This window comes from Podarcis filfolensis, assembly GCF_964270895.1.
Source record: "Podarcis filfolensis genome assembly, chromosome: 6".
In the NCBI taxonomy this organism is placed as follows: domain Eukaryota; kingdom Metazoa; phylum Chordata; class Lepidosauria; order Squamata; family Lacertidae; genus Podarcis; species Podarcis filfolensis.
The window spans coordinates 21,418,435-21,437,899 of record NC_139609.1 but is presented as its reverse complement, the minus strand read 5'-3'; the positions used below and the strand labels follow the sequence as shown (position 1 = coordinate 21,437,899).

At 44.7% G+C, this 19,465-nt stretch overlaps 1 long non-coding RNA gene across 1 annotated transcript in view; it reads left to right on the top strand.

The window, feature by feature from the left end:
- Positions 1-5,463: 5,463 nt before the first annotated feature.
- Positions 5,464-19,465, top strand: part of LOC310765508 — a 146,677-nt gene continuing 132,675 nt past the window's right edge. The window contains exons 1-2 of the long non-coding RNA XR_014549622.1: positions 5,464-6,072; positions 7,257-7,504. This is a non-coding gene — a long non-coding RNA (uncharacterized lncRNA). The remainder of the gene's footprint in view (positions 6,073-7,256; positions 7,505-19,465) is intronic.

Genomic DNA, 19,465 nt, shown 5'->3' with positions numbered 1-19,465 from the left:
CGTTTAAGAAGGCCTTCTTGTCTCTCCTTGCTATTCTTTGGAAATCTGCATTCAATTTCCTGTATCTTTCACTATCTCCCTCGCATTTTGCTTGCCTTCTCTCCCCCGCTATTTGTAAGGCCTCGTTGGACAGCCACTTTGCTTTCTTGCTTTTCTTTTTCATTGGGATGGTTTTAGTTGCTGCCTCCTGTATAATGTTGCGAGCCTCCACCCATAGTTCTTCAGGCACTCTGTCCAGCAAATCTAAATCCTTAAACCTGTTCCTCACTTCCACTGTGTATTCATAAGGGATTTGGTTTAGATTGTATCTTACCGGCCCAGTGGTTTTTCCTACTTTCTTCAGTTTAAGCTTGAATTTTGCTATAAGAAGCTGATGATCTGAGCCACAGTCAGCTCCAGGTCTTGTTTTTGCTGACTGTATAGAGCTTCTCCATCTTTGGCTGCAGAGAAAGAATATAATCAATCTGATTTCGATGTTGCCCATCTGGTGATGTCCATGTGTAGAGTCGTCTCTTGTGTTGTTGGAAAAGCGTGTTTGTGATGACCAGCTTGTTCTCTTGACAGAACTCTATTAGCCTTTGCCCTGCTTCGTTTTGATCTCCAAGGCCAAACTTGCCAGTTGTTCCTTTTATCTCTTTATTCCCTACTTTAGCATTCCAATCCCCTATAATGAGAAGAACATCCTTCTTTGGTGTCACTTCTATAAGGTCTTGTAAGTCTTCATAGAATTGGTCAATTTCAGTTTCTTCAGCACCAGTAGTTGGTGCATAAACTTGGATTACTGTGATGTTAAAAGGACTGCCTTGGATTCGTATCGAGATCATTCTATCATTTTTGAGATTGCATCCCAGTACAGCTTTCGCTTACCTTGGTACTTGGTACAATAAGCTAAATCTGGATGTAATTGCAGAGCTCAGTGGAGTATGAGACTGGCAAACTAGAAGAGCCTCTGAGGTGTACTTGCCTGGAGGCAGAGTCAGCATCCAAAGTCAGGTCCAGTCTAGGGTTGGGCAAACAGCAATGCACATGATCAGATGGTTCAGCAGTCAGGGAATCCAATTATCAAGGGTCATGACGAGCGGCTAAGTAGAGCCAGGAACTACATGTGTTGTTTTCAGCATCCGACTGCTGCTGGAAGCTCTGCTTAAGAAGGCTGAAGCCAGCTTGTTCTCATCAGTGCCTTCTCCTCTGCGTCCTTGAGGGCTGATGAGCTGCAGGTAGAGTCATTCCAGCTTCTCCCCACTTCAGGCTGCTGCTCAGCAGGTGAAGCTGACTCCTGGCCCATGACACTGGGTTTCCCAAACTTGGGTCTCCCAATGTTACAGTTCCTGGTGTGGTTTAACATTTGATCCCCTTTCATAGGGAATGCCAAGAACTGTTGTTCTGCGAGGAGTGGGATATTCTAACAGCTTTTAGCACCTTTAACAAGCAACAGCGCACACACACACACACACACACACACACACACAAAATAGCCAGTTCACTACAAACTGGGAGATGCAGTAAAGTGAAGACATACTGTGCAGAATCATAGAGTTGGAAGGGACCCTGAGGATCACCTAGTCCCCAACCTGGCATCCCCAACCTTCGGCCCTCCAGATGTTTTGGACTACAGTTCCCATCATCCCTGACCACTGGTCCTGTTAGCTAGGGCTCATGGGAGTTGTAGGCCAAAACATCTGGAGGACCGCAGGTTGCGGATGCCTGATCTACTCCAACCCTTCAATGCAGGAATATGCAGGTGCCAATTACGGGGATCGCATCTGCAAACTTGGCATTATCAGCACCACACACCAACCAGCTAAGCTATCCAGATGCTGTTGACTTGAATTCATGATGCTACTATAATTTTTTTTTAAAACTGAGCATGGGTGCTGTAATGTAAAGAGAACCCACGCTACTCTTGGAACTGTGGGTCCTGTAGGGGAGAGTAACCAAAACAGTGGGGGAGATTAAGTGATTCCTTAAACCTGTCATTTCAGGAAAGCTACTACAGCTATTCTTCTAAAATTTGGTAGGATTAATCTCCACAGGAGAGGCTACTGTGCCTTCAAAGTCCACCCAATTCTTTTGCACACACATATACACACGGTACCCAGCACAAAATCTCCTGTATTTCATATGCTCTATCCATTCTTGAAGACCACTAAGCTTGCAAATCTCATCTGATTATGACAAAAGAAGTTATAGTTGTGTATTTATTTCCTCATAATTATAGATGGAGCAAAATTTCATTTCCCCCCAGAAGCAGATTTGGTCTCTGACTCCAAGTCAAATAGGGCAGCCTGCAAAGCACTTTGGACTGAGGTGGGCTGTACTCTGGAGCACCAAATCTTGGTCCAGAACAAATCCCATTGTCAGTGAACACCCCTAATAAATTATTCAAAAAGTTCCTTCTTCCATGCATTTAGCAGATTCCTTGTGTCACAGTCTGTTGAAATGGCACTAGTCTCCTGCACATTTGATCAGATAGTATTATGAGAAAGGAGATTGGAAAAATCATCTGTTTTCAGGGAAGCTGAGTTGCAAATATTCCTTTCAGAACTCCATTTCTTAATTATTAGTTATTCCATTACAAATTGGTTTCAGTCCCTGAAACACAGAGGTTAAACATCACTATAGACTTTGATTTATTTGTACTTTGGAGCCTGCCTAGCTTGTGATGCAGCAGATTTTTTCCTTGCTCTCAAGTATTTGTTTGCTGTTTCATTATTTATCCACTAGCTTTTATACCCTTGACTTTGGTAAAGTATATCATCTTGAATTTAATTGGAAACAAGCACCTATCCATAGCAGATTATTTTTCAAACATGGTGTATCTGGAAAATTAAGAAGTTGCTTTCTTGATGTATTGATTTTTCTGAGGAAAATATTTGATGGTGTTATGTTTTCCTATATGTGTTTGACTGTGAGATCAATATTCATGGGTTGATCAAAGCCATACATGACAGCTAAGTGAAAACCATTAAGCTGAACATAGGACTGGGTTCACAAACATATGCAAAACCATCTTCATAAGTGTGGTCTGGAGATCTCTTTGGACATGAATAAGAATCTGAAGTTTGAGGAAGAAATTGATGTAATTAATGGCGTCAATCAATTTATTGGCCTTGTTAAAAAAGAGAGAGAAAAGAAATAGATTGTCTTGGGTCAAGCTCTGAGTGAGTACTTCCTGTGTCTGAGAAATTGGGCAACCGCCTTCCCTAGATGGAGTTGCAGTCCCCCTGAAGAAGCAAGTACACATCATAGGATTGTTTCTAAATCCAGCTAAATTACTGGAAGCCCAAATAGCCTTGCCAGAAGTGCCTTCTAGCATCTTCAGATAGCATGGCAGCTGTGGACATTCTTGAACCAGGGAAGCTTGACCACGAGTAGTCCAGGCATCAATTACTTCAAGATTCGATTACTGTAATATTCTGTATGTGGGTCTACTCTTGCACTTGGTCCAGAAACTGCAGGTAGTACAAAATGCTGCAGCATGGTTGCTGGCAGGAGTAAGCCGTTGTCAGCATATAACATCCTTGCTGACAGTCTGCATTCACTTCCAATTTGTTACTGGGGGGAAGTGAAAGGGTTTCTATTGGTATATAAATCCTTTAAGAGATTGGGAGCAGTTTATTAAACTTGTTTGTTGAACTAATTTTATTATTCTTAGATTTTGTGTTCCTGTCTTTTATTCCATTTTTACCATATATACTGCTTTTATGGCATGAAGCTGTCTATAAATTTCTTTCATTCATTCATTCATTCATTCATTCCCTTGTACTCAGAAGCTACTGGCTGAGAAATAATAATAATAATAATAATAATAATAATAATAATAATAATAATAATAATAATAATAATATTTATACCTCACCCTTCCTGGTTCAGAAAACCGGGCTCAGGGCGGCTAACAACAAATTTAAAACACTTAATTGATGCAACAAAAAACAGCATAAAATACAGTATAAAATGTGAATAATAATAAATTCAGAATTCAAAAATCAATTTAGGGGGGAAATCCATCCAATAAACGTTAGATGATCACCAGGGCTAGCTGGCTAAGTTAGTCCTATTTGGGCCAGTGAGGAGACCAGGGGAGAATTAGCTGTGGGATCCCAGAGCAGGTAATCTTCATAAAAAGGGGAAGGGGAGGGTAGGAAGGAAGGGGAATAAAAGATCAGGCTAAGTTCAAATTGAAAGCCAGGTGGAATAGCTCTGTCTTACAGGCCCTGTGGAAGGAAGTTAAACCCTGCAGGGCCCTGGTCTGATGGGACAGAGCATTCCACCAGGTCAGAGCCATCACTGAGAAGGCCCTGGCCCTGATGGAAGATAATCTGACTTCCTTAGGGCCCGGGACCTCTAAACTATGATTATTCAAGGACTTTAAGGTCCTCTGCGAGGCATACCAGGAGCTTCCTGGAGTGAGATGGTTGTGGCACTGAAGATATCAGCATGGTTCAGGTGCATTGGCAGGAGTGCCAAACTCCCCACCACCTTATCCCTCTCCTTCCTGGTAAGCAGCAGTGACCCCACTGGCAGGAAGTTGGCACTGCAGCTTCACACCACCAGGTGAGCCACTTCAAAGTTCAAGGTTGTGTAAGGAAGTGGCCGTGGTTGATAGCTATTAATATCTTTACCCACCATGAATTTGTCCAATCATCTAAAAGCCATCAAAGTTGGTGGCCATCAAGGCTTCTTGTGGGCATCTAACACCCACTCTTGCCCTTTCCAGTCCTACAGTCTACACATTGGGAATATGTGTGAACCTGCTCAAGTGGATTGGAGTTTTGTTGAACAGCTTGTCAAGAATCCTGGTGATGTTACCTGTGTGTCATACCCATACAGCAAACGTTTACAATATGTGTTTGCTTTTTGCAATGTAGCACATGAGCATTCCGCACTGTGCTAGGCTTCAGGCAATGCCATGATGAGCAAGAACACCCCAACCTTTCTAAAAGGCTGCTTTTGAAACTCCAACTATTATTCAGTTTCTAAGGACCATTCCCTTGAAGTTTAAAGGAGGAAAGAGTGCTATTTTACATATAAATCCTAAATCAAATCTAATTGAAGAGGCTTTTTCTTTGAACCGGAATGATAAACAGGACTTTGGTGTGGTAGAGGATATCTTGGGGAAAGAGGCAGATATTCAATTATTAAAATATCAGTCAACACAGTGGAGGCAGAAGACACAGGAGAGAGAACTGCTTTAATATTCCTCTCTGAGCAGTAAGTGCAAGAAGAAATATTAACAATTCCAGGATGATACAGATTCCAGACCAGCTGAGGTAATGTAACAGTCGAAAACCTGGATAACCGGCTGTTAAAGCTGTGATTCCATGCACAATTATTTGAAAGTACCATGTGTTGGGACATCCTGAAGCCTCAAAAGGACTGCTCTGCTGCCCAGGAGGACTCCCCTGTGAGTGTCTGAGGGCCCTGCTCCTTTCTGCCACTTACCACCTGGCCCAGGGCGGGGCCTGAAGCCTCACAAGGACTGTTCCTGCCACTTACTATCTGGCTCAGGTGGGGCCTCACAGGGACGGCTGTTGCCACTGATGCTGCTACTGCCCAGGAGGACCCGGAGGGGTGCAGAGTTCTTTTTAACATGTTTTAAAATGTTCCTTTCCCTTTAGATTTTTTATATATGGGGGTGGGATGGATGTTTGGGTGGGCTTGGGAATTTGTTAGATTTTGATGAATTTGTAATTTTTGCAGTTTTTATTTGTATTGTTTTATTGTTTTCTGGGTTGTTTTGTTTTTTGTTTTTATTGTTTTAAGGTTTTATTGTTTTAGGCTGCGAAAGAATAGCATTAATTGCCATCAATGGAGGCTACTATGAGGCTTGGGATTGCTACCGTGGAGGGGCGAGGGAGGTATGGCGGTGGGGGCAGATGTTATAGGCGAAGGGGATCGAGATATGGATATGCTCGTACCCCTTCCAATCTGCGCCTCATCCTGAGGGACGAGGGTAGGGTGAGCAAGGATTACTCACCTCCGTCACTGGTGCTGTGCAATGCCAGGTCTATAGGCAACAAAACCGCCACCCTGCGAGATTTCTTTATCTCGCAGGGGGTCGACCTGGCTTGTGTGATGGAGACCTGGGTGCGCGAAGGGGCAACAGTTACCTTACGAGAGATGGCACCCCGGGTTTCTCCGTCCTCCACCAGTCGCGGACTGTGGGCCGGGGGGGAGGGGTGGCATTATTAATCCAGGAAGATTGTCCTTTCAGGGCTCTACCATCGCCATCGATCCCCGGCATTGAATGTGTTGGCCTAGTGTGGGGCTCCGAGGAGAGCTTGGCTGTCTGGCTGGTGTACCGGCCACCTAGCGCACCAGCAGCCACCCTGTCAGGCCTATTGGAGGCGGTGGCCAGCTGGGCCTTGGAGTTCCCTAACCTATTGGTATTGGGGGACTTCAACATCCATGCTGATGCCACTCCCTCCTCACAGGCTCTGGACCTGGTGTCTTCCATGGCGACACTAGGGCTCTCCCAGTTTGTTTTGGGCCCCACACATCAAGTAGGCCACACGCTGGATTTGATCTTTGGCATAGGTATAGATGTGATCATGTCTCCTTCGATGAAGGTGCCATGGTCTGATCACTACGCTCTGAAAGCCAGGATTGACTTTCCACCCCCACCCTGCTTAGGTGGCGAGCCGATTTGGGCTCGCCCGCAGAGGCTGATGGACCCTGATAGATTCTGCCAAGCCTTGCGGGACCTTGCTCCCCCTGGCGACTCATTGACTGAGCTTGTTGAGGGCTGGAATATCCAGCTCCTGGCAGCCATCGATGAGATCGCACCGAAGCGCCCTCTGCGACCCCGCAGAAACCGGGCTCCCTGGTTTACCGAGGAGCTCCGGAAAATGAAGTGGGACCTCAGACGGCTAGAGCGAGTATGGCGGGGTGCCTGTGACGGAGCCTCAAGAACATCTTATAGGGCTTTTATGAAAACCTACGAGATGGCGGTGAAGGCTGCTAAGAAGTCCTACTTCTCGGCCTCCATTGCCTCCGCTAGCTCTCGCCCGGCGCAATTATTTAGTATAATTAGGTCTTTAACGTCCCTTGAAGGACAGCCAAATTTAAATAACAATTTGACACACAGCTGTGAGGCATTTGCGAGCTTTTTTGCGGAGAAGGTCTTGTTGCTCCGCCATGACCTCCCTGCCAATTTGGATAAAATAAAGGAACTGGAGGCCCCTCGCTGTCCTCGGGTCCAGTATTGGACCACTTCAACCGGATATCCCCAGCCGATGTGGACAAACTCCTCCGAGCTGGAAAGCCCACCACCTGTCCTCTCGACCCGTGCCCGTCTTGGCTGATTAGAGCGTGTCCAGACGAGGTGCGGGCCCTCCTGGGGGATATCATCAATTTGTCCCTTGGCATGGGGACATTCCCAGGGGAACTGAAGGAGGCAGTGGTGTGCCCGCTCTTAAAGAAAACATCATTAGATCCTTTAGATCTATCCAATTACCGCCTGGTTCCGAATCTTCCGTTCCTGGGTAAGGTGATTGAGAGAGCCGTTGCTGAACAGCTTGGTGGGTTTCTGGATGAAACATTGGCTCTGGATCCATTCCAGTCCGGCTTCCGCGCTGGTCATGGGACCGAGACGGCTCTGGTTGCCCTAATAGACGATCTTCATAGACAGCTGGATCGAGGCGGGTCGGGGCTGCTGATTCTTCTAGATCTGTCAGCAGCTTTCGACATGGTCGATCACGAACTCCTGGACCACCGCCTTGCCGACGTGGGGATCCAGGGCACAGTCCTTCAATGGCTGCGCTCGTTTCTCTCTGGTCGGGGACAGAGGGTGGCGCTTGGGGGGGAATTGCCATCGCACCACTCCTTGGTGTGTGGAGTACTTCAGGGTGCGATACTCTCCCCGATGTTTTTCAACATCTTTATGCGCCCCCTCGCCCAGCTTGTCTGGAGTTTTGGGCTGGGTTGCCATCAATATGCTGATGACACCCAACTCTATCTGTTGATGGATGGCCATCCTGACTCGGCCCCAGACACACTGACCAGATGTTTGGAAGCTGTGGCTGGATGGTTACGTGGGAGCCGGTTGAAGCTAAATCCTTCGAAGACAGAGGTCCTGTAGCTGGGATGGGACGATATGGGATTGGGGGGGCAACTCCCATCTCTTGCGGGGGTGCAATTAGTGCCAGCACCGTCCATTAAGAGTTTGGGTGTAATCTTCGACACCTCCCTTTCCATGGAGGCGCAGATTGCAGCTATAACAAAGGCGGCATTTTTCCATCTCCGCCAAGCTAAGCAGTTGGCTCCTTACCTCTGTCGCCCTGACCTAGCCACTGTGATCCACGCGACGGTCACCTCCAGACTGGATTATTGTAACTCGCTTTACATGGGGCTGCCCTTGAGACTGACCCAGAAACTCCAGCGGGTGCAGAATGCTGCAGCGAGACTCCTTACGGGGTCTTCGCTGCAAGATCACATTCACCCGGTGCTATACCAGCTGCACTGGCTCCCGATGGAGTACAGGATCAGGTTTAAGGTGCTGTTTTTAACCTTTAAAGCCCTATACGGCCTAGGACCCTCGTACCTACGGGACCGCCTCTCCTGGTATGCCCCACAGAGAAACTTACGGTCTTCAAATAAAAACATCTTGAAGGTCCCAGGCCACAGAGAAGTTAGGCTGGCCTCAACTAGAGCCAGGGCTTTTTCGGCTGTGGCTCCGACCTGGTGGAACACTCTGTCACAAGAGACTAGGGCCCTGCGGGACTTGACATCTTTCCACAGGGCCTGCAAGACAGAGCTGTTCCGCCAGGCCTTTGGCCAGGGCACAGCCTGACTCCCTCCCTCGGCAATCTTCGCGGAGCTCTGTCCCAATGGTGGCCAGTGGCTTGAATTTAACTAATTTTATAATGAATGATTTTAGAGTGTTGTTTGTGCTGTACTTTTGTACTGTTTTATTGTTGTTATCCGCCCTGAGCCCGGCTTCGGCTGGGGAGGGCGGGATGTAAATAAAATTATTATTATTATTATTATTATTATTATTATTATTATTATTATTATTATCCAAGCAAACATGCATAGATATAGGCTACATATAAGTACCAGCTATGTTTCTCAAACACAGCACTAGGCTTCTCTTGAGGCTTGATTAGAAACCCCAGGTGTGAGCAGAAAGAGTTGCTGTCGATGGCTGAGCAGGTGAGAGATGGAGCGGGGCCTCTGGATGTTTAAAATTGAGTCTCTGATACAGACTAATGGATGTAGGTGTACCACCCCAAACATGGTGATGAGTTGTATATTATGGTTTTATTTTGAGCTTAGGCATTATTCTCTCATCTGCTTAGTTTTGAGAGGTCAAATTAGGTTAGCTTATTTGTATTGTTTTATGCAATGTTGCACAGAATGACTTTTTGTAATTGCTGAATTAATTAAAAATTCTAATTGTTCTGTTTGTTTGTTTTAAACTAATATATTTATTTTTCAGTTGATATGTTGGGTACAATTTTGTGGGAAAGTGGCACATGCATAAACTGATCATGACAATAAGCCTTTCTTTGACCGTATGGCTAATACGGAACACACAAGCTTTTCTAGATGGGTAGCAGGTGACAAGGTCAGTCCCAGATGTGAAAGGGTAGACCCAAGCAAGGTGGCCTCCAGTGGTACTCTCAGTGCCACCCCAGTGGCCAAGCTGCACCCAGTGAACTTACAAGGTAAGCAGGAATAGTCAATGGCCACTCCTCTCAGTACCACCTACTGTGTTACACTGGGGCCCATTAAGAAATTAAGATGGCAGCAACTCATGCTTGACCCATCCATTTCCCTAGAGACACTAGTGGCCATAGTGGCTAAGAACATCTTTTGCCAGCTACAGGCCAAAAATATCGATTCTGTTCTGTGCATTCAGCAGGCAATATGCATATTCCTGAAAACCCGTTGGAGATTATGCATGATCACTGTAGAATATACAAAATGAACATGAGAGATGCACATTCCCCAAGACCTGTCACTGGGTATGTATATTGACCAAGAAATGTTTCATTCAGCAAGCAGAATCAGAGCTTCACCCAGTTCAACCACCACTCCCCCAATCTGGTGCAAAGGGGGTCTGGATTGCAGCTTTAAGCAATTCATCATTTTTTGAGTGATCATTTTTAGCTGTTTAGCTATGATTTAATAAACAGCATGTAGTACTCTTAGAGAAATTAACACAGAGATTCAAATTATTCCAGGGACAACACAGCCTTGCTTCTTTTGCAGCTGTTTGTTGGGATGTTAATGATCATACAAACAACAGAAAACACAACCATACTCTGTCTCCTGCATATGTAGGTTTGAGGACAGTGCAAAATGATCCTGGAACTGGGTTGTTTTCTTTACTGAGATCTCCATATTTTCTTTGTCCTTGGCCTTCTATACTTGGGTGTGGGCACCCATCTAAAAGTAGGGAAATGAAGAATTGATATGTGTCCAATTTTCTAATATATTCTTTTAGAGTCCGTGTTTTGCTTTTGCTTTTTGGACTTGTTTGGAGTACCATTGATCGCCAATACATGAAAATATGAACACCAGTAATGTCAATTCATAATTGAAAAACTTGCATTAAAATGTGCTGAGTATTTTATGGCTAACACAAAATTCCCATGTCCTACTCTTGATTCCTTGTTTTATTTTTGTCTTAATTTTGCTATACTTGGCTGCTAGCCACCACTGATTTAAATTGGCCATTACAAGGGACCTTTCCATTTCTGAAAGGTCCCGTAGCCTCCCTTCCCCCACTTAAAAGATCTAAGCTGTCTCTGCAGCAGAAGTCTGATGCTTGATAGTCAAAACAGAAAACATTATGACTGACCATAAATCAAATAAGTGTGAAACTGAATCTCAGCCCAAGTGGGCTAGATTTAATTGTATTACTTTCTAGCGCAACTCAATACTTATACCCTTCTATGACTTTCTTATTTTGAAACATAGATTTGACTATGCAAGGCTCTATATTTTTCACAGAATACACTAAGTAAATATGTTGTGAATAAAGAACCAAAGAAGAACCCCCATGGAAAAGACTAAAGGTTCTCTTAGTCAGTGTGGTGTAGTGGTTAAGAGCGGTAGACTCGTAATCTTGTGAACCGGGTTCGCGTCTCCCCTCCTCCACATGCAGCTGCTGGGTGACCTTGGGCTAGCCACACTTCTTTGAAGTCTCTCAGTCCCACTCACCTTGTGTGTTTGTTGTGGGGGAGGAAGGGAAAGGAGAATGTTAGCCGCTTTGAGACTCCTTCGGGTAGTGATAAAGCGGGATATCAAATCCAAACTCTTCTTCTTCTTAGCCCAGAATTCTGTTCTCACTGTGACTAAGCTGAGGCCTATGGATGTGATGGTGTGGTGGGTTCACCTGGCCTCCTGGGAAGTGGTGAAGCACCATGGTGCTTGATGCAGTGTGACTGCACCAGTGGAGCCAAGCCGGCACCAATGGTGTCAACTGGAACTAAACATTGAAGGACTGGGGCCACCCCTCTTGACCACCGCCACCGCCCCCTTACCATGCCACACTCCTTCCAAGCACACACTCAGGCAGGTACAGTGAGCCTCCCATCAGTCAGGTGGTACCACTCCTGTACCAACTGCTGCCCACTGGCCAGTCATGTTTATTGGCGCTTGGGCTGCCATCACAGTAGTTTGGGGGTGACACCCAAGGAGGCTGCTGTCCCCGCCATGGGAAGGCACCTTCTTCTTCTTCTTTCTTCTTTTTTTAATTATGTCTTTATTGTTTTAAAATAAATACATTTATAGAAAAAAGAAGAAAAAGAAAAAAGAAAAACGAACAAACAATAGAGGAAAAAAGAAAAAGAAAAAACAACAATAACAGTATAACAAACATCATTTATACACCCAACAATGCAAATAATTATGGATTTTGTAAAGAGAAAATTTAAAAATGACTTCCAATTCGTCTCACGGTACTTTATCTATTGGTTACCTTATACCGCACAGTTACGTATTTCTTATAAAGTCTCTTTTTACATCCCTACGAACCGGTCAATTACTTTTTATACAATACAAGGGTCAGTCTAGTTCTGCCAGGTGGTTTCCTTTTATACCGTGGTTTTTAAAGTGTTCTTTAAAAATTCTCCATTCCTTCTTTGCTGGCTCACCTGTATGCCCCTGCTGGGCTGCTCTGTGCCAAGCTTCACAAAGGGAAAGGAGGGTCGGGCAGCCAGGCAGGGGTGGACATGCACACACATACACACACCTGTGCCCGTGCCCACTATCACTGCTGTGCCCTCTTGCTCTTCTCGGAGGCAAGCCGGAAACATAGGGCAGCCCCGGCTGGGGAGAGGCAGCAAACCTAGGGATGGAGATGAGAAGGCAGATGGGTCAGGGGAGAAAATATTGAAGGTTCTGTGCCCCCGGAAAAAAATTAGGGGGCAGAGTTGGTACTTATGTCCAGCACTCATGCCAACTTCCCCACCACCTTGCCCTCTTCTTTCAGTTAGCAGCAGCCAACTCAGCTGTTGGAAGGTCAGGTGAGCACTGCTATCCCCCCATGAACAACTGAGACACAAGCCAGCTGAAATACTTTCTTTCACTAGTATGAATAGTCTCTTGCCATTGTTATAGGACGGGAGCTGTTGCAACATGTCCGTTTTGCAGGCTTCTCCAATAACCTTGGAGGTATGAGCTCATACAAGAGGAACTTCCAGTGGGAGGTATGTACCTCTCCTCTGTTTTTCTTTTGGTCTTTGCCTCATAAAAATAAAAACCACGAACAAGCAAAGCTTGCTATCATGGGAAGGCTTCGATGAAAGTCATTTGTAGCCAACAGCACATTGCTAGTTTTCTTTGCTGTATAAACAAAGGGGGGGAATCTTTGAAGTGCTTTGTTGAGGCCTGGGTGGCCAACTGACCAGAGGGGGGGGGAGAGAGACAGCCTCCTGGATTGCTCAAGTGTGATGTTCAGAAATCAGCAAGTAGATTTCAGTTAATGCCACTTTTGCATGTTTTTACCCATAAAGCCATTCTTGTTCTGCATAGATCTGCGAATACCTACCTAGCTACCTACCTTCCCTTCAAAATCTATCCAGGAGAGGTAACTGTCCAGGAGTCCAATGGGGGATCGATGGGCCAACACACCACTCCCAAAGGCAGTCCATGTGGGGCTGTGGCATCTAATCCATGTTTGGGGGCAACTCCCCAACACAAGTTCGACCCCACCAAGTTCCTATCAGGTAGCAGGCAGGCTGTCTGATGCTGGATACATGCCCAATGCCTTAGTGAAACCTACTCTTTCCTGTAATAAATAAAGTTGTGGCCTAATTCAAGCCAACACCAGTCTCCTGTGCTCATTCTTGTGCCCCCCTTCACCTGCCACTGCCATTATGCACTTGTGCTGGCAACTGACCAGAATGAAAGAGGGGGGGACAGCCCCACACACCTCACGTTTGATGTTCAGAAATCAGCAGATGAATTTATTTTCAGTTAACGTCGCTTTTGCATGCTTGCACCCATAAAGCCATTCATTTTCTGCACAGATCTGTGTATGTGTATGTGTGCCCTTCAAAATCTGTGTCTGAATCTGACTTTTCTCATGCATACTGGAATGCAGGCAGCATTTTGATATGTTTAAACTGCCGAGAACTGTGTCTCAACATTTGTGCAAGTAGCCTCAGACAGGTGGATCAGATCATTTCCGAATTCACAAAGGTCAAACTCCTCAAGCATCTCCAATAATATTAGCACATCATCCAGCTCTTAAAGTCATACTTTGTTGGAAAGCTGCACCTTCCAGTTTGACTCCCTTTCCACAGCCGTTTCCCATTCCCCTCCCCCCAAATTTTCTGATTTTATTTTCTTGGGAGGGCAGAAGCGATGCTTCTCAAAGTGGCCCATTTTTGTGTATCTGTGTCTGCATTCCCCAATGGCTGAGCCATCCTTGTTTACAAATCTACTCATCCCACAATAATTAGGATCATTTGGGCTGAAGGATTGCGCTTGTTCTCCACCAGCCTAACTCCCACCAATCTGCTCACAAGCGGAATTAAATGAAGCAAACTCAAAGCAGTTCTCATTTAAATAACTGGAAACGTCAATCATGCACCTGCTCTAAGCTGCACATTAGACACATGCTGGAGACCAGAAGGCTTTTCTATCAGTTATTGTGGAAGAAGAAGTGCCATTGCTGTTTTTTGTAGGTTAGCCAGACATGAAGGAGGACCTTCATGTGCCTTTAATAGCTGCATGGCAGAGGAATTGTTGGCAGGTGCAAGCTGTCATGAGAATGAGAATAGTGACCCCTCTCTGCTTGAAATTCACTCCCAACATCATACTGTTTGACCATTTCAGTGTTACTACAGTGCGGAAGGAGGAACCTGTGGCCTTCCAAATTAAACTGGACTCCAACTCCCATCATTTCCAGAGATGAAGGATGATGGGAATTGTAGTCCAACAACACATTCAGGGCCCCAAGTTTCCCCATCTCTGCCTTAGTAGCACCACAGACACTTTTTCTTGAGCAACTTGGATGGGGTTTGAATCCCCCCTTGGCCATGAAGATCAGTGGGTGACCACTGGCCCGTCACACAGTCTCAACCTACCTTCTCACAGGATTGTTGTGGGGATTAAATTTGGGGGAGAACCATGTATGCCCCCTTGAGCTTCTTGGAGGAAATGTGGGGCACAAAGGCAATGAACAATATTAAATAAAGCAATAATAAGCTGGTATTAGAGACTGGGGGTAAATGAATCAGTCTGTTTCTAGTATCACATTCCCACGAGTTCATTCATAAATCTGAACTTCCTTCTTCCACATTAAATTCCTTTTTTTAAAAAAGAAATCAGCATTAAACTCTCTCTGCAACTTCTTGTGACTGGCACTTCTTGGAATGCCCTGGGAGTCACATCATATAGCATTGCTCCCAGAGCATTCTGGGAAGTGTGGCCAGTGGCAGCAGCCAGAGGAGGAGCACTGCTGAACCAGCTTCCCCATGTCACCCATTGCTGTCAGGTACCAAGATGAGGAGGGTCAAGGCAGCAAGGAGCTTGGCACAGAGAAGGCACAGTGGCAGAGCCAATCTAACACTCCTACCTCTATGCCTACACTGTGCCCAGTACCCTACTGCCATGAAACCTCACGATATCCAACAGCAATGTACAGCTTTAGGAAACCAGGTCTGCAATGAAGCACAAGGCTGTGTCCATTAGTTTCCCAGCAACTGGTAATTCCCAGAAACTGGTATTAAGAGTGGAGGTACAACACAGACCTCATGGCTAGTAGCCAGTGGTGAAGAATGGTCCCATGCATCAACTGAAGGAACAAGAGCCAACAAGCAAGACCACCTAGGAGGGAAGACCAGCCTGGCCCCAACTGGATATACATGCCCACTTTTAATTAACCACTTCATTCTCACTTTGTAAAACTGATCTGTCATAACTGCATTACTGCGCTTCTGCATTTTCTTTCCCACCTTCCTGTTGTCTTTGTGCATCTCATGTCTTTCCCTTCCAGTTTGTAAGCATGGCAATGCAAGCTTCTTTTGGAAACCATCATTGTCTGGGAAACTAGCTAAAAAACACACACAGCAAATCAATAAATAATCAACTTGATTTTTAAAATTTAAAGATGTTGTTGAAGGGGAGGAGTGCCATCTTTATCTTTTACTAGTCTCTGCTCCTTACAACTACCACCACTGAGAGACAGAGAGAGAGAGAAACAGAGAAGTTTTCTGCTGCTTCACAAGCTCAGCATCTAAGTCCTCTAAGGCGAAATTTCACGCGCCTTTGTGGTATGACTCAGCCGGAGAGCACAGATGTAGCAGTGTCCTCATTATATCTGTTACCTTATGGCTTTAGCAGTTCTGGTTCACACTTGAATCCATTTGAAAGTCCTCCAAGTCCTTCCCTATTAGGCTCTTTGTAAAGGAAGATATCAAACAAAAATATGTTATGCTAGCAGAAAATGTCACGCTTTAAGTGAAGGCAAGTTAGCAGCATCCTTATTATACACTCATAAGCAATAGGGACTTTTATTGATGTTGTTATGAGTAAAAGGCATGTAAGCAAAGCAATTTTGAAGGAGGTGTTTACTACCTCTTCTATCCCCTTGAAAGGACCAGAAGTGCAAAAAAAAAAGTAAAAAACAGGGAAACAGCCGCCTACATATCCTTTACTGAAAATGGTAGACCAACAAAAGGGCAGTCTTTTTTTTTTCCTGGGGGGGGGGATGCAGGGGTATGCATACCCCTAAAAATTTTGTGAATGTAAGTTTGAGGGGCAATATTTCAATATGAGTAGGAAAATGAGAGTACCCCTAAACATTTTTTTAGAAGAAGAAAAAGCACTGTAAAAGGGTATGTGTTCAAATGGATAGTATGAATCATCCAACAATTGCCAGTCAAAAGACTGGATGCTTGCATTTCAATATGTTACTAAGGCCCACTTCATATGTGACACAGTAATGGAAGCAGCTCCCTGATGAGTCCACTTATACAATAGACAAGTGTGTAGCATTCACATTTTGTGTGTGCCCTTAGGTAACCCCAGTGCTATTTTTCTAGGAAAAGAGGTGCCAGAACCAGGGCCGTCTTTACTCAGGGGTGCAAGGGGTGTGGGGCACCCGGGCACCAAATTCTGGGGGGCACCAGGCACCTGCCGCTGAAGCCGCCTAAGCTCTTAACTATCTACCTGTTATGAAATAATACTTTTGATCAAGCTAGAAAAACAAAATACATATATACCTAGGTATTACCGAAATGTATACCTACTGTTTCACTAAATAACTTTCGACTTTCGACTTTGTGCACTCATTTACCACAGATGCGCCACGCCAGCCGTGGCACTTGTCATTCACAACACCACCACTTGTCAGACTCAACGATGGCGCTTGTCATTCGCAACGGCGCCATGCAGGCAAAATTAACTCTTACATCAAAATATTATGTTACGTATTGTATTGAGCTGCGCTGCTATGTGGCAGCGGGGTCAGTGGCACCTTTGACATGACTGGTGTTTCTCCTAAGTAGGTGCCTAAACAATATTTATAAGTTTAAGTGTGGTGGTATTGTATACTTAAGTATAAGTGTATTGTAAATAAATGAGCAAATAAAAAAGTTTATTTCTTTTTCCTCCCTTCTTTCATAAACAAGAGATATGGTGTAAGCGTGGTGTCTGACATAAGCATAATAAAAGTTAATTTGGGGGTTAAATTAAATTTGGGGGTGCTGGGCAGATCTTTGCACCCCGGCAGTGCATATGCTAAAAACAGCACTGACCACAAACACCTCCCTTGTTCTCTTACAATGGCAATGGCACCTGCCTGAGAGGTGTCAGAACTGAGCTCCAGTGAGTTCTGGCTGAAGAAAAGCCCTGGGTAACCCTAAGCGTTATTGAAGCCAGAGGTAAAAGCACATGCATGGGAAGGGATGCTGTGGATGCAATGAAAGTGTGTGAAGGGTGGGGAGTAAGGGTGAATACGGCTGCTGTGTGAGAGATTCCTTGCTAGCATTGCTTGGTAGTGACAGACACAGAGGCAGAGGAAGACCATATAGGTAGCACCAGATGAGGAAGAGACAAGTGTCCCAAGCAGACAAGAACCTCACCCAATAACCCTGTGGTTATTGAAAAGCAAATCACTTTCCACTTACAAATTGTAATGGGATCCGCAAGTGGAAATTAAAGTAAGGTCTCTTCCAGATGATCCATTTATTGAGAATTCATCCCGATTTGCTTGCTCCAAGATATCATGGAGTTTATACCATGTTAGGGTATTTGTTCCGATTTGTTTTCAGAGTGATTATACAACAATGTACATTCATCCTGATTTGCCTGCATGGTGGTCATGTACCTTCCTATCAAGCAGTGGTTCATCCCACACTTTTGATTGCCTTCCCTCATCCACATTTCCTCATCACAAGAAAAAAATCCCTTTTAAAAGTTGCATCAGAGCGTTTTAATCCACTTTATTTGTGCAAAGCTAAATTTCCAATATGCTATTGAATTCCACCCACAAAAGACTGATCTTGTGGTGACTGTGATCCCAAACAGGCTTACCTGAAAGTTACCTCTGGAAGTACTTGTTTCAGACAAAATAAGTTTTGGGTACGAGTATTAAAATGAAACCTAAAATTATTTCTCTTTCAAACATCTAACCCTGGACAAAACTTGATCCTTCCCAGTGAATGCCATTTTCCCTTTCTGTGCTCAGTCACAAACACACAGTGACAACACTGACACGCATATCATTTCTTCCTGGTGCTGAGATTGGCAGAGTGGGTTTGCATAGTACAGGCTCGATGCCAAGAGCATAGTGAGAAACTCCCACCAGTTAATATATTCTGCACTTTGTTGAACTCAATAGAAGATAAGAGCTCAAAATATGTCTCTGAATACCAGTTGCTGGCAATTGTGAGTGGGCTGATTGCTGTTGCAATTGGGTCCTGGTCATAGGTATCTGGTTGATCAACTCCAAAATGCTGTAGTTGATGAGCCCTTGGCCTGATATAGCCTGGTTTTTTCTTATGTTTTTATGTGTATGCCAACTGACTCTGACTTTGGTCTTGGATAAAAATTCCTAAATTTATCTTCCTGCCCCTCTCAACTCATGTCTTTCCAGAGTGTACCACCGGTTTGTACCCACCATGTTGGATGTGCTTCCACCTGCCCTCACAAGAAGATTTGTGCATGCAAAGAAGAAAAAAAGAAAACCCAACCCATAGCAAATTCCTAATACGTGGGTTTTAACTTAATCAGTCATGTTAAAGAAGGGCATGAAATGAATGATCAAAGCAAACCCATGATCTGTAAATTGAACAAGAAAGATAAAGAAGGCAGCTCTATCACAATCTTGTAGTTCTGCCGAGTAATTATCAGCTCAATTATCTGATACAAAATGTGGTCTGACTGGGCTTTTGTTCTTTTCCAGACAAAACTAATGTATGCTCTCTCTTCCTATTAAGATTAGGGATTTGTAAAACCTCTCCATTTCCCTCATGGATATTTCTACTTCCCACAATGCTGGTGTGAGTAGGAACGTTTTTGTGGCTATGCAACGTTAGTTTTTGTTTGTCTTTCCACATTCAAAGCACAAGCCTTACTTCATCATACATCATGCTTAGATTCTCATTCACCAGTTCCTCCATTCAAAATTCAGCTGGCTATTGTATTCCATTTCACACACACACCAAACAAACAAACAAACCTGAATGCATAGTGGAAACTGTGACAGATTCCACAATATACCCTGGGAACAAGTAGAGATCAACCCTCAGATAGGAGTGGACTTTGGTCTTTCAAATTTCAGTGGTGCCCTGTGTGAAGCTGAAACTCGGCGCCCCCACTTCTTTCCTTCTGTTCTACTCAGTTCACTAGATCATAGCTGAAATGCCATGCAGCACCCCCTAGGTTTGGCACCCGGTGCGACAGAACCAGTTGCAGTGCCCTAAATCCTCCTCTGTCTCAGGATCATGCAAAGTAAGAAATGGCATGGTTCAGATCCATATTGTTTCCACAAGTCCTCGCCATG